At 42.7% G+C, this 16,651-nt stretch overlaps 1 protein-coding gene across 1 annotated transcript in view; it reads right to left on the reverse strand.

The window, feature by feature from the left end:
* LOC110509402 (neuroligin-2) overlaps positions 1-12,729 on the reverse strand; it is an 89,976-nt gene extending 77,247 nt beyond the window's left edge. Inside the window, exon 1 of the mRNA XM_036967505.2 lies at positions 11,933-12,729. The gene's annotated coding sequence lies outside the window, so the exon portion shown is untranslated. The remainder of the gene's footprint in view (positions 1-11,932) is intronic.
* Between the last annotated feature and the right edge of the window lie 3,922 nt (positions 12,730-16,651).

Genomic DNA, 16,651 nt, shown 5'->3' on the forward strand with positions numbered 1-16,651 from the left:
CCAAACACGCTCACATTACAGTAAAGCGGTCCATGCCTAGGGGCAATACTCATGCCTTCTTTAAAGGCATGCCCCCTCCAACACAGGGGGGATTAGTCCTGGGAGCTAGGCAGGGGAGTTACATCTGGGATCAGGAGAGAGAGAGAGAGAGAGAGAGAGAGAGAGAGAGAGAGAGAGAGAGAGAGAGAGAGAGAGAGAGAGAGAGAGAGAGAGAGAGAGAGAGAGAGAGAGAGAGAGAGAGAGAGAGAGAGAGAGAGAGAGAGAGAGAGAGAGAGAGAGAGAGAGAGAGAGAGAATGGGATTGCATTTCCTAAAGCTGGCAACACTTTCATACAATATCTTTGAATGAGAAGGCAGTCATGCAGTGAAGGCAGAGTCAGGCAGTGAAGGCAGAGTCATGCAGTGAAGGCAGAGCCATGCAGTGAAGGCAGTCATGCAGTGAAGGCAAAGTCATGCAGTGAAGGCAGAGTCATGCAGTGAAGGCAGTCATGCAGTGAAGGCAGAGTCATGCAGTGAAGGCAGTCATGCAGTGAAGGCAGTCATGCAGTGAAGGCAGAGTCATGCAGTGAAGGCAGCCATGCAGTGAAGGCAGAGTCATGCAGTGAAGGCAGAGTCATGCAGTGAAGGCAGAGTCATGCAGTGAAGGCAGTCATGCAGTGAAGGCAGCCATGCAGTGAAGGCAGAGTCATGCAGTGAAGGCAGAGTCATGCAGTGAAGGCAGAGTCATGCAGTGAAGGCAGAGTCATGCAGTGAAGGCAGAGTCATGCAGTGAAGGCAGTCATGCAGTGAAGGCAGAGTCATGCAGTGAAGGCAGAGTCATGCAGTGAAGGCAGTCATGCAGTGAAGGCAGAGTCATGCAGTGAAGGCAGAGTCATGCAGTGAAGGCAGAGTCATGCAGTGAAGGCAGTCATGCAGTGAAGGCAGTCATGCAGTGAAGGCAGAGTCATGCAGTGAAGGCAGTCATGCAGTGTCCACTACTACGGTGCACAACTGCATCTCAGTCTCCCCCTTCTCTCTGTCTACCTCCCTCCCTCTCTCAGTGGTGCTGCTGTGGGGGCCTGATCTATGGCACAGAGTGGCGTTGAACGGATGAGAGTAGGCGAGAGGAGGAGGATGTATGAGTGATGCTGGGGGAAAGCGTGAATGGGAGGTACACTCATTTCTGACACGTGAGCTGTTCTTGCGAGCGGTTCTCGACCCGACAGAAAGAGGGCTTTGATTTAGCTGGGGGTCCAGGGCATCCTGGATGGGCTCCATCCATCTTGCAAAGTAATTACATTACGAGCGTTTCCATTGGAGGGAGGAGGGCAGAAGCTGGGGGATCTCAATGGCTTTATAAATCACATTCACTCACTAGAAACTCACTAGAAACTCACTAGAAATTGGAGGGAGATAGAGGGTTCTATTATATTTCATACTTTGTAAAAAAAGGACTGTCCAACACTGCTGTCAGACCTTAAAAAGACCATTTTAAAATTAGAGTTTGGGAGCTAGGATGAAAGAGATATTGTGGAAATGTTCAGGTAAAACTTTACTAACTTTAGTAGCTTTTCAGCTACTAATTTTATTTGGGGCTAGATTCCGTCCATACCGCGGAAGATCTGCGTTATAGCGTGATTTAAATTACGGTTATTTCCAATTGAGCAGACATACAGTGGGGAGAACAAGTATTTGATACACTGCCGATTTTGCAGGTTTTCCTACTTACAAAGCATGTAGAGGTCTGTAATTTTTATCATAGGTACACTTCAACTGTGAGAGACGGAATCTAAAACAAAAATCCAGAAAATCATTGTATGATTTTTAAGTAATTAATTGGCATTTTATTGCATGACATAAGTATTTGATCACTTACCAACCAGTAAGAATTCAGGCTCTCACAGACCTGTTTGTTTTTCTTTAAGAAGCCCTCCTGTTCTCCACTCATTACCTGTATTAACTGCACCTGTTTGAACTCGTTACCTGTATAAAAGACACCCGTCCACACATTCAATCAAACAGACTACAACCTCTCCACAATGGCCAAGACCAGGGAGCTGTGTAAGGACATCAGGGAGAAAATTGTAGACCTGCAAAAGGCTGGGATGGGCCACAGGACAATAGGCAAGCAGCTTGGTGAGAAGGCAACAACTGTTGGCGCAATTATTAGAAAATGGAAGAAGTTCAAGTGACGGTCAATCACCCTCGGTCTGGGGCTCCATGCAAGATCTCACCTCGTGGGGCATCAATCATCATGAGGAAGGTGAGGGATCAGCCCAGAACTACACGGCAGGACCTGGTCAATGACCTGAAGAAAGCTGGGACCACAGTCTCAAAGAAAACCATTAGTAACACACTACGCCGTCATGGATTAAAATCCTGCAGCGCACGCAAGGTCCCCCTGCTCAAGCCAACGCATGTCCAGAACTGTCTGAAGTTTGCCAATGACCATCTGGATGATCCAGAGGAGGAATGGGAGAAGGTCATGTGGTCTGATGAGACAAAAATATAGCTTTTTGGTCTAAACTCCACTCGCCGTGTTTGGAGGAAGAAGAAGAATGAGTACAAACCCAAGAACACTATCCCAACCGTGAAGCATGGAGGTGGAAACATCATTCTTTGGGGATGCTTTTCTGCAAAGGGGACAGGATGACTGCACCGTATTGAGGGGAGGATGGATGGGGCCATGTTTCGCGAGATCTTGGCCAACAACCTCCTTCCCTCAGTAAGAGCATTGAATATGGGTCGTGGCTGGGTCTTCCAGCATGACAACGACCTGAAACACACAGCCAGGGCAACTAAGGAGTGGCTCCGTAAGAAGCATCTCAAGGTCCTGGAGTGGCCTAGCCAGTCTCCAGATCTGAACCCAATAGAAAATAATTGGAGGGAGCTGAAAGTCCGTATTGCCCAGCGACAGCCACGAAACCTGAAGGATCTGGAGAAGGTCTGTATGGAGGAGTGGGCCAAAATCCCTGCTGCAGTGTGTGCAAACCTGGTCAAGAACTACAGGAAACGTATGATCTCTGTAATTGCAAACAAAGGTTTCCGTACCAAATATTAAGTTCTGCTTTTCTGATGTATCAAATACTTATGTCATGCAATAAAATGCTAATTAATGACTTAAAAATCATACACTGTGATTTTCTGGATTTTTGTTTTAGATTCCGTCTCTCACAGTTGAAGTGTACCTATGATTAAAAATTACAGACCTCTACATGCTTTGTAAGTAGGAAAACCTGCAAAATCAGCAGTGTATCAAATACTTGTTCTCCCCACTGTATACAGCGTTTATGTATATGCAGAGAATGCGGTCTCTGCAAACACAGGAACATTGCCTTTAAATTTCAATCACACTATAACGAGGATCATCCGCGATACGGATTGAATCTAGGCCTTAATTTAGTTAACTAAGGATTGTTATGATTGGCTTTAGCAACATTACTGTACAGTAGTTTGCAAAGTAACGCTGATTAAGCCTGGAATTAAAAGATAGAAGTATTTTACTGTATGCATTTGACTAATGAGGTTGATCACATGCACAACACACATGCAAGCACACACACACACACACACACACACACACACACACACACACACACACACACACAGCAGAGGCTGCTGAGGGGAGGACAGCTCATAATAATGTCTGAAACGGCTCAAATGGGATGGCATCAAACACATGAAAACGTGTTTGATGTATTTGATACCATTTGATACCATTCCACCAATTCCACTCCAGTCATTACCACGAGCCCATCCTTCCCAATTAAGGTGCCATCAACCTCCTGTGACACACACACACACACACACACACACACACACACACACACTCTTGCTCTCCCCGCCACCTCCTCTCTCTCAGGACAATAATTAGAATTCTGACAAATGTGTCTTAAATGGGGTTACAATCCTCTTCCCTTTGTCTTAAGGGTCAGTAACCACACACCCCCAGTCACGCCCTGTCTTATAGTGGACTTAGCTAGCATTAGCACGTACACACCCGACCCTAGCATGGACAGAATAGTCAGTGGTGTGAGATGGAACAGAGTAAATAGGCATTTCAACGTTATAGCTTTAACCGGTGCTAACTTGTGTATTATAAACTGGGTGGTTCGAGCCCTGAATGCTGATTCGCTGACAGCTGTGGTACATTATATCAGACCGTATACCAGGGGTATGACAAAGCATTTATTTTTACCCCTCTAATTACATTGGTAACCAGTTTATAATAGCAATAGGGCACTTGAGGGTGTTTGTGGTAAATGCCACGTTGCGTTGGCCTAAGAACAGCCCTTAGCCGTGGTATATTGGCCATATACCACACCTCCTAGGGCCTTATTGCTTAAATATTGGGGGTTGGTAGGTTGGCCTGGCTTGATATGTTTTTCCTGAGGAGCCAGCTGCATGTCACTCAGGTCTGCAGCAGATACAAGATTTGCTCTCTATCCCTTGACTCAAACCCAATAACGTTTGCAATATCTGAATTATTTAATATGTGTGTGTAGCTTACAGAGTTCACATCTATTTAATTTATCTTATTTTTAGTTGGCCAAAGAGTTGATGAGGTGATGGCTGGATATCTTTTTAGCAATGTCCGATATAGAACACGTGAGGTGCCCCATAGGGGCAACAAAATATGCAACTATGTGCAATGAAAACCAATGAAGCAGAAATAATTGACCTATTTGGAGGTAGACTGGCACCGTATCACTTCTACACCGATAAATAAGACACGCAATATTTGTATTCGTTTTATTGTTGATAGTCGGGAAGGTTTTTCTATGCCAGTCTAGGCCGAGAACCTGAACTATGCAAAATGAAAGTTTCATTTGATATCCGAATTTGGCGTGCCTGAAACGCTCCTCTTCAACCTGTCTCCGTCCACGAGGGGAGGTGCTGAAAGACTAATAGCGCTTGCTGCCCAGCTCTTAAGCAGGAAGGCACCCTTCACGTTTCTCTACAGCGGCTCTCTCGGGGCACTGTATATCTCTCTGGCTGCAGAAAACATCTAATTTCTCCAGCTTTAAATTAGGTTTTTCAATATTTTCTAAAAGTTATGTATTTTTAAGTTTGCTTTGTTTTAGTAACAGATCCTTCTATTTATTGATTTATGTGGTGAAGACACTAAAATTAAATGTGCAAATTATTATGTGACGTCATATCGCTGCATGAGGTGGCAAGAATGTGTGGGGGCCACTCTTGTAATGCAATTATTTATTTATTTTTATGAAATTGCTGTTGGACAAGATCATTTCGAGTCAGCCTGGTAATCTCCATATACCTAATTTATCTCTCTCCGCCCGTAGGCAAGTCATGGCTAAGGCTAACAGTATGGGAAATGTCCAGAGGCAAGTCATGGCTAAGGCTAACAGTATGGGAAATGTCCAGAGGCAAGTCATGGCTAAGGCTAACAGTATGGGAAATGTCCAGAGGGCTCAAGTCAACTCATAAATATCACCATAGCTCATGTATGAGAGCAGAGCAGTGATCTACGTACAATGAGTTCACAAAATATTAGGAATAATGTTTTGTACATTCAGTACACCTTCCTAATATTGAGTTGCACCCAATTTTGCCCTCAGAACAGCTTAAATTCATCGGGGCATGGACTCTACAAGTTATCGAAAGCATTCTACAGGGATTTTGGCCCATGTTGACGCCACAGTTGTGTCAAGTTGGCTGGATGTCCTTTGGACATACACACGGGAAACTGTTGAATGTGAAAAACCCAGCAGCGTTGCAGTTCTTGACACACTCAAACCAGTGCACCTGGTACCCTCTACCATATCCTGTTCAAAGGCACTTAAATATTTTGTCATGTCCATTCACCCTCTGAATGGCATACATACACACTCCATGTCTCAATTGTCTCAAGGCTTAAACATCCTTCTTTAACCTGTCTCCTCCTCTTCATCTACACTGATGGAAGTGGATTTAACAAGTGACATCAATAAGGGGTCATAGCTTTCATCTGGATTCACCTGGTCAGTCGATGTCATGGAAAGAGCAGGTGTTCTTAATGTTTTGTACACTCATTTTATGTCCTCTGAGACACATGATGTTGAGGAGAGCAGAAGTGCAAGCCATATGTCATATACGCTGCAATATGGGCCATATGAACATTGATCTCATCATATACATTATGTCATGCTGTCATGGCATTTATTGCTGATGATGTCATAGGCTTTGTGACTTACAGTGACTCTGGTCATAAAAGTACACACTTCATGTTATTGCAGTTCATCTCAAATAGAGAAACTCAAAGTGCTGCTGAGTGTTTTAGAGAAATGAGAAACCACAAAAGGTAATAATTTCCACAAGATAAGACAGAAAATGACAATTTTCCAAACTGTCTCATCGTGGATTGGTGGTTTTATATCATAGTCAGCATAAAAGCACTCTTTTGTATCTGGTCCTATCACGGTTTCACCAAATGTTTGGTTTAGAGGTCAACATTTTTACCTATCAGTGGCTTCGTTGACAACTTTGACTCTCTCTCTCTCTCGTAACATTTCCAGACTGAAACGTGTCTTCAGCACCTGCCTCTGTGTTATATAAGAGACTGAGAATGAAATATGGGTAGTGATATAGGATGATGTAGAGATGGTTATGTGATAAGGTATGGAGATTGTTGTGTCAGGGATGATGTAGAGATGGTTATAATGTAATAATATATGCCATTTAGCAGACACTTTTATCCAAAGCAAATTATAGTTAAGCGTACATGCATTTTATGTTCGGGTGGTTCCGGGAATCGAACCCACTATCCTTCATTGTAAGTGTCAAGTTCCAGCAACTGAGCTACAGAAGACCACTTATTAAGTGGAACTGTATATAGTAGGAAGTGACTAGCATGGATTAGTTATGAGGAGGGTGGGGGGCACCCAATCATAATCATCTGTCTCAAGGGCACTCCATGTTACTGTAACATAAACAATCAATATACCATTTCACAATCATCACCACATACATCAATGGTTTGAAATGAACTTGTAGAATATCAATAAGAGGCCTTAATGGTGGAGCGTGAGCATTAAATTGAACCAAGTCTTGATCAGGCTCAGCAGCCTTTTGATAAATGGTTAGTATCCTGCATTAGTTCAGATGCTTGTTATATTTTACATCATAATCTGGGAGGCCAGATGCTCACCTTCAGGGAGCATTGCATGCTTTAACTAGAGCACATCACACATTCCGGCATGTTTCATTATACAGCACTGTACACTACCGCTTGGCGCTAAAAAGTAAGCTAAGCCCACTGAGGTATACATCACTTGTAATGGGGACAATGACGTTGCTCAACTCGGGCTGAAACAAATGTGTGGCCAGGTGGAAAGCCCAACCATCGTGATGAATACAGGCTGGAGGACTGCTACAGGCACGCTACAAATGAACTTTAGGGCCAATGCCTACAGAACCTCTGTCTGCCCTGCTGTGATTCAGTGGCTGCCTCAGTCTGTTTAGCTATCTGCTTTCCATCTGGTTTACGTGTGCTTGTTTGGCTTGTCTCCTCCACCACTGCTGAAACCCAGTCCCTAAACTGTAATCCAGCTGGGATCTGAGTTTCCAAACAAATTAATAATTAGAGTCAGTTTTTTGGAAAAGCAGTTATAAACTGTATCGCTGTTTTTTTTTGCAACGGTGTGAATCCCTTTTCTCCAGCAAAGTGATGGTGGATTTATTCCCCGAAAAACCACTGGCGGTCCGCTGACTCCACAAACAGATATCAGCAGGTCCTCCCGTCACTCCCTCTGTGTTGGGTTTTTCCTTCTGGTTGACCTCTCAAGCCAAGGAAGCACTATGTCCTGTGGCATCAGGGCCTAACAGACACCCACAGGAGCCACTTACACACTGATCCCTGGCCCCTAGAAACACAGAGGGAACCCAGAGAACCAGTTAAGACTGGATACACTGTAACAGACTTACACACATAGAGGCTCTACTCCAGCTCTGTTAAAAATAGATTCTCTCTTCCCATGACCTGTCCTTCACCACAACCCTTGATTATCTCTGTAATGTCGCATGGTGGATGCTACAAGGCCCTCTGGAATGTGAAATTAAGAAATGGGACAGAATAAGCTCTGCATCATGTTGTCGTGATGTGAATTGATGGTGACATGTAGCAAAGGAATGTCCATACGGTTTGTGCTCAGGAAATAATTGCTCCCTGGCCATGACTAAGGGACTAGTTGGGGACAGTATCTAGAGGCTAATTAGACAACACTGGGTTTAATTAGGAAGACTTCGTCTCCATCATCATCAATCATCTCTACACAACACACATGACATTTACGGTCGGGAGGTCACAAGCTTGCAACAAATGTGACATGTTTGACCACAGAGAATACATCAGTTCCCTGTTTCTCCTTCTATTAATACAGTAAAGCTCAAATTTCACTCTTCACATGCTAAATAATACTAGCAATCTTTCCGTCAGGCCTCTATAGCCTGTCAGTCGTAGCTCATGATGGAACAAAACAAAGGAATCTCCTTAGTCAGCAGCTGCAGCGGAGGCATGTGCAGGGGAGACCCGTCACTGTTGCTCTACGACCCGGCCAGCAACACTGGCTCACTGGGGTTAGGCACATCATATCACACATCCCAGCAAATAAGCACGGTTCATTGGGCCACGTTGAGAGCTTTTTAGAACCTGGCACCATCACATTACAGGCAGCTGCTGAAATATAGATCTTGCCTTGAGAAAAGTCTTGAGTGCAGCCGATGATTCACACCCTACACGGGTCTGTTTGGTGTGAAGCCTGTGAATGTAGCAAATTGTGGGAAAAAAATAACAGCTGGCTACATTAAGGTGGTGAAAAGGTCAATAAAAGTGCTGAACTGAGATCAGCCATATGTGAAAAATGACTGCACGGACATCATTTGTATGCACAAGAGGCAAGTGTACTCTGAGATTTCCTGTACGCTGAGAGAACTATACAGAGGTCAGCTTAATGTAAGATAGGGGCTGTACTGATATCAGCCTGATGTGTGTGTGAGAGAGGACTAGCGATCAGCTGGATGAGAAATTAACCTGTACAAAAAATGACCTTAATATACATGGTGAAGACATGGACGACAGCTTTACTGGCCACACAATGCAGCGTTTTGTGTAAACAACCTTATTTACTCTACCAAGAAGAAATGTCTACCTTTATACTTGCCCAACATTTCACTTCATATTGCCATAGAAGTGGAATATGAGATGGCATGGTTATAAAGTTTGACTTAGGTCAAAAAACAAAAACAAAACAATAGAACATGAAAATAAATGCTCATAACATAACCAACTACCTTAAAGTGAACATTTGAGTGTGAAGGAAGCAGGCTCCACCCACCCTGGCCCCTGATGATGGTTTAAATGTTAATCCAGCTGTGCTAGATGCCTACAGGCTGGCACTGTGTAAGACAGAACACACAGTAGTTGTGCCAGAAACCAGAGAAGAAGCACATACTCAGGGGTTGGTGCAAACTGAACATCGCCGTACACCCTTCATTATTCATGTGCTCTGAGGAAAGGCTCCATACATGCATCCAAGATGAACTCACTGCTAGGTTACATCCCTATAACCCTTCCCTGGGCCTGGCCTGCTCCTTCCCTGAGCCTGGCCTGCTCCACTCACAGTCATACTAAGATCCTCCAACAGAAACTCTCCATATAGATGCAATACAGGTCTACTAAGTGACTCTTTCTCAGCAACAGGGAATTATAATTACTTTGTGGATGATAATTAATGGTCATTTTTGTAGGAGTTTATACATTTTTCTTAAGGCGAAATCAAGTCTGTCATTTCAAAGTGAAAATTACAAACTACAGGAGCCTTTTTTAAACACAATCCATGTCTCAATTGTCTCAAGCCTTAAAAATACTTATTTAACCTGTCTCCTCCCCCTTCATCTACACTGATTGAAGTGGATTTAACAAGTGACATCAATAAGGGATCATAACTTTCACCTGGATTCACCTGGTCAGTCTATGTCATGGAAAGAGCAGGTGTTCTTAATGTTTTGTACACTCAGTGTAGTATGTTTGTACTGTGAGCATTTCGAAGTGTGAATAATGAGTGTTCCTCATAGGTGAGAGTAGCCCCTTAAGCCCTACACCCTCCCTTGCATTTAGACTTTGATGTGATGGCAGCGTTTTGACACAGCAAGTGTTGCTCCTGGCATGGTGCCAGGGCACAGACCATAGAACTGGACACAACCTGTTGGTTTTAGCCAGTGGAAGATCCCTGAGTTCTAACTTTAAGTAAAATAATCATGATTATGTAAGGCTTTACAGAATGACAGATCCCAAATGCTGTACATTAACCACTGCTCAACTCAGAGGGCTCTAGTCCCATAGAATCTGACACTCTTTTTCACAACCCTCCAAGTCATTGGAGTGATAGCATAAGTAACATTAACTTTAAAATCATCCATGACGAGTTACAGGTGCTAAGACTAGTAGTTGTAAAAGTAGTAGTGGTAGTGCATTGCTAGGTAACGACGTAAACAATGCCACTTCATATGAATGTGGCAATGTGTATGTTGTCTCATATATCATGCGCAGGAGAGGCTCTAACAATGGGGATTTCAAACCACCCGTTGTATAACTCTCCATGCATCATGTATGCATTTTAGACGTTCCCGGAGTCATTAGAGGGTATAGGTCGGAGCACTAGCTGATTAGGACCCTGTCAGTAAGATCAGTGGGCAATGCGAGGCGGATCCACTATCATTAAGAAGGCTAAGCCAGAGTACAAGTGTATCCTCGACCTCCATCTGAACAGAGGTCCTCTTGTCTGAGCTGAATTCTGCCATTGACTGAGTACTGCCCAACCAGCACTGAATATAAATGTGCCCCTCTCCTTGGATGCGAGTGTGTGCATTCGCTTGCATAGTCACAATGCACACTCCTGTGATACCAATACCAATGCACACTCCTGTGATACTAATACCAATACACACTCCTGTGATACCAATACCAATACACACTCCTGTGATACCAATACCAATACACACTCCTGTGATACCAATACTGATGCACACTCCTGTGATACCAAAACCAAAGCACACTCCTGTGATACCAATACCAATGCACACTCCTGTGATACCAATACCAATGCTGTGATACCAAAACCAATGCACACTCCTGTGATACCAATACCAATGCATACTCCTGTGATACCAAAACCAATGCATACTCCTGTGATACCAATACCAATACACACTTCTGTGATGTGCATCTGATTATACCTGTGTGTGTATGTTTTACATGTGTGACAATGAGGGTGTATGTTGATGACAGTGACCAATATTAAATATTACCTTTAAAGAAATCACACAGGTCAATACATGATATCAAACATACAGCAATCTATTTCACCGGTATGGCAGAGGGATCTGGCACACTCACACTAAGTGCACATACAACCATTATCTATCAAGTGAAAAAATCTATCAATCCCTACGTAGCCAAAGGGCTACCGATGGGCGCAATTAATTCCCTAAATGGTTCCTCGACTGGTAAGCAGCACGACTGGCCCGACTGATATACCCCAGTCCGCCCGCCGTAGCCTATCATTTGATCATGTCCTGATTCAAATCAAATCGGATGCTGACCATCTTGGTTCCATTTTATTCTCTGGTAAAACGGAAAGACACGTCGGCATCGCGGGTTGCTCTGCGGATATTAGCCAGCCATAATGTTAGCGTAAAAACCTCAGGAGGCGACATCTTATCAACAGGCAAAGGCCACTGAAATAGCACACTATTGAAACGAAGGAATTTGTATTGTATTACAAATTCGCATGAAGGTTTGCCAATATTGACAACTAATTTCCCAACGGTGACAGTGCGCCAGGATCGATTATGCGAAGGAGATACGGAACAACAGCGTCACACGGATGCTTGCGCACACAAAAGCTATAGGAAATCATGAACATTATTTTAAAAAAAGGGAGGAATAGGCTTACCCAAAATATTCCTGGTAAACGTGAGAACGCGAGGGTCTCCCTTGAAGATGCGTCTGGTTTTCTCTCTTGCTTTTTTCGGATGATGTTTTACGCCATTTCTTTTGCAAGATTATTTCTCATTAAAGTGAGGTGTCGCAGGCTTTCGTACATCAATTCACCTTCTCCGTGTCGATCTGTCCCCCCTTTCCCTAAAAAATAATACCTCTTAATGCCCCCTCCTCCTCTCTTTCCTCTTTCTGACAACACCCTTCTCTCTCTCCCTAGTCGACAGATAGCTTACCACATTTTTGAGTTCGTAAGAGAAAGGCAGAGAATAAAATAAAACAATAATAAAAACAAATGCGTGTAACGCATTAGCGTTAACTCAAAGCAAAGGATGCTCGTCTTCTCTCCTTTCCATGGTGATGCATTTCCACGGTGCCTCCCTCTGTTGTGAGAAGGCCTACATTAACTAATTATTTAAATTAATAAAATAAAGACGCTCCAAACAGGGTGTCAGACCTCTCCTCTGCGTACTCGCGTTGTCGCTCTGCTTTACTTCTTCTTTGATGTTTTATATCGGCAACAATGGGGAGCTATGAATGGATCATCCGTTTCGTTGTTGCCTCGTTTGGCATATCATAATGACTTTTACAGGATTGTAATGATGTTAATTATTTTGCAGCCCCGACAGATCCATCAATGCCTCACTCGTGAAGATTCTTCGGCTAGTGCCTGAGAAGAGATGCTGTGTTTCATCTCTCTCTATCTATCTCTCTCACACACACACTTTCTCTCTCTCTCGCTCTCTCTCTCTCTCTCTCTCTCTCTCTCTCTCTCACACACACACACACACACACACACACACACACACACTTCTCTCTCTCTCTCTCTCTCTTTTAAAACACTCACGCTCATTCGAATTCACTCAAAGCTACCGCAGATTGAGTGCGTGTCCCATTTGTGCCATCGCTCGCTGCTTGCCACATTATGTTAAAATTTTCTCTTGCAGTGATAATTTTTTATGAATAGACAGCGAAGATAGGATGAGGCATTATTGTCAGCCGAAGCCAATCTATATCTGTGAAATCATCTTAAAGAAAGTATTCTGTTTTGACCTCACTCGGCGCAGTGTTTCCATTATCGAACGAAGTATGTTTTTCAGATGGAGATCTGCATCAGGGTGACGTCAGAAATGGTTAAAGCCATAGAAACAATTCCCTTCTCCCTCATCGACAGAGAAACCAATTGAGATGGCCTATGTTGCACCCGGTCTCGGTATCTTGAAATACAGCATCTGTATTCTGTATCAAATGACTTCAATGAACCATGCTACTGTGATGTGTCGTTCAGTCCTGAATGTGTTATCGGTATAGGGCAATGCAATAGAGGGAGCTGGCTGTTGTGGAGTAGCCTTTACCTATGATGCCAGAGGTTCACCTCTGTGCCATTTGGCACCTTGTCTAGAAAAAGAGATAATAAGAGATAGATAGGTACTCCATATGATTCTTGGCTGGTGTGTCAGTGTGCTGTTACTCTGTAGCAAGCACATCTCACATGTCATGGTCAAATGATAGAGGGGGTGGGTGCTGGTCTGCCCAGGGGTCTGTGGCCACTCATCACAGGTAAGGGCAGAGCAGAGGACTGACAGAGGAGAGAGCCGGCAGCTGCAGGTACATCATCCGCTCTGTGAGTCCGTGTGATTAACCAGAACAACAAAGCAGAAGAGCTGCCCAAACCAGCCCCAGGGATTTTACTCAGCAACTCTCTCTCTCTCTCTCTGTGTGTGTGTGTGTGTGTGTGTGTGTGTGTGTGTGTGTGTGTGTTTGTGTGCACGTGTGTGTCCCGTGCATGTGTGTGTAGCTACCAGGAGGTCAGATTGTATATGTTAGGCCAATAATGCTCCTGAAATCTATAAGTTGACAATAATTAATCGACTGCACATACAAACATGTCCAAATGTATGTAGTTGTACATATGTGGGTTTGATGCCTAGTTATGTTAGACAATAGCTTGCAGGGTTGTAAATGCTAAAAAAGGTTGTAAATGTTAAGAAAGGTCACACACGTACTGTATTGTTCTGCACACAGACAGACACGCACGCACGCACACACACACACACACACACACACACACACACACACACACACACGTCAATAACTTTATTTAATGCATATAATGAGTGTGTGTGTTGTAGAGAGATGGTGTTTCATGTGTTAAACTGTGACAGTAATGTCCGAGCATTGGTGTGGTCTATACAACGTGTTGTATTGGGTGTGTTTTGCAGTCAAGGCTCTGCTTTCAGTGTTCTCTGACCAGGTGCTAATTGGAGCCAATGGCAAAAACACACCAGTTTGTTTCCATCGACTTTGAGGCAGGAGCACAAAGCACTCTAATGAGCACCTAATTATTGACCACTCTCTATATAGCCAAGACCACAAGAAAGGACAGTGCTGTTGCACACACACACACACACACACACACACGGATGAGTATGCACACACATGCACACATACACAAACACAGACAGATACAATATTAATTTTGGGGCTCTAAACAGAGCTAATGTGGATAAGGATCCAGGGTGGTGTTTCTCTCTCAGTAAATGACCACTGTGTGAGTGCAACCCTCCAAATCAAATCAAAGTTTATTGGTAGCGTACACAGATTTGCAGATGTTATCGCAGGTGCAAGGAAATGCTTGTGTTTCTGGTTCCAACAGTGCAGTAATATCTAACAATACAATAACAATACACACAATCCATTAATTTTTTATATATCAGAAATGTCAGAACGAGCCATATCAGAAAATGTCCTGAAAATAAATATATATATATATATTTATACAGTATATATTTGTTTATATATATATATATATATATATATATATATATATATTTATACAGTATATATTTGTTTATATATATATATATATATATATATATATATATATATATATACTGTATATATACTGTATATATGGTGTGTATAGACAGTATGAATAGAAAAGGTGTTTGCAGCAGTAGGATAAGCCTTGACTAGAATACAGTGTATACATATGAAGTGGGTAAAACAGAATCTTAACATTGTTAAAGTGACCGGTGTTCAATGTCTCTATATACATGGTGATGTCGGAGGGGAGAGAAGTGTGGGAACGTCAACATGGCTTTGAACCGGCTCAGTGTGTTGAGTAGTAGAACAGCGCTCTCTGTTGGACATAACTTGTTAGTGTACCCACACACAGAACACGTGTAACACAGAGGGAAATTCTGTACATGACAAATTAATACAATTGCACTACACTACAGTTAGATGAGAGAATTTCTCTTTTTCAGTCTAAGATTTTTAAGTTAAGTATTATCCAATTTACTCTGTACTCTGTATTCTGTACATTATGTTTCAATTCATTCATCATTGTCTATTTCAATTACTTGCAGATACATTTTCTATCAGTTATCATTCTTAAGGTAGGCCTTAATGTTTAGAATCAAATATGGCTCACCAGTCTACGGTGTGTGTAGGCCTCTTGTCCCAGTGAATTGGGTTTCCCCAGTGGATAATAGGGGAGCAGCTGTGGTGCTCTTTATGCAGTGTTGTGGTGTCTCCCACTGTATCAGCCTGGTTGAAAGATCTTATGTCTTTTCTACACTTAGAAACAATTAAGTAGACTTTGAGAGGTTGTACTGATAACTTTTTCTTGAGATGGCAGTCTTTAATTTCCTTTTCTTTTTAAATGTCCTTCTATTGATCAAGAGTAAGAATTTTGGCCATATGAGAGGGTGTGGGAGGGAAGGGATAGTATGTTGTGATATATATATATATATTTTTGTGTATGTATATGTGTGTATGTATGTGCACATATGTGCATATATGTATATTTATATATGATTATTTACAATTATATATTTGTATTTTTTATGTGTGCTGCTTTTGATGTTAAAGGGAGAGAGGTGTTTCCATAAGTATAATGGGATAAAAGGATGTATCTATTCAATTTGTCATTTGTATTTTTTTATATGTCCAAATAAAACAATTATATATGTATATATATACAGTCATGGCAAAGAGTATTGAGAATGACACAAATATTAATTTTCACAGTCTCCTGCCTCAGTTTGTATGATGGCAATTTGTATATACTCCAGAATGTTATGAAGAGTGATCAGATGAATTGCAATTAATTGCAAAGTCCCTCTTTGCAGGCAAATGAACTGAATCCCCTAAAAACATTCCACTGCATTTCAGCCCTGCCACGAAAGGACCAGCTGACATCATGTCAGTTATTCTCTCGTTAACACAGGTGTGAGTGTTGACGAGGACAAGGCTAGAGATCACTGTGTCATGCTGATTGAGTTCGAATAACAGACTGAAAGCATCAAAAGGAGGGTGGTGCTTGGAATGATTGTTCTTCCTCTGTTAACCATGGTTACCTGCAAGGAAACACATGCCGTCATCATTGCTTTGCACAAAAAGGGCCTAACAGGCAAGGATATTTTTGCCAGTAAGATTGCACCTAAATCAACCATTTATTAGACCATCAAGAACTTCAAGGAGAGCGGTTCAATTGTTGTGAAGAAGACTTCAAGGTGACCAAGAAAGTCCAGCAAGCGCCACGACCGTCTCCTAAAGTTGATTCAGCTGCGGGATCGGGGCACCACCAGTACAGAGCTTGCTCAGGGAATGGCGGCAGGCAGGTGTGAGTGCATCTGCACGCAAAGTTAGACAAAGACTTTTGGAGGAT

The sequence above is a fragment of the Oncorhynchus mykiss genome, chromosome 29 (genome assembly GCF_057628025.1).
Source record: "Oncorhynchus mykiss isolate SJ-2025 chromosome 29, ASM5762802v1, whole genome shotgun sequence".
Lineage (NCBI taxonomy): Eukaryota > Metazoa > Chordata > Actinopteri > Salmoniformes > Salmonidae > Oncorhynchus > Oncorhynchus mykiss.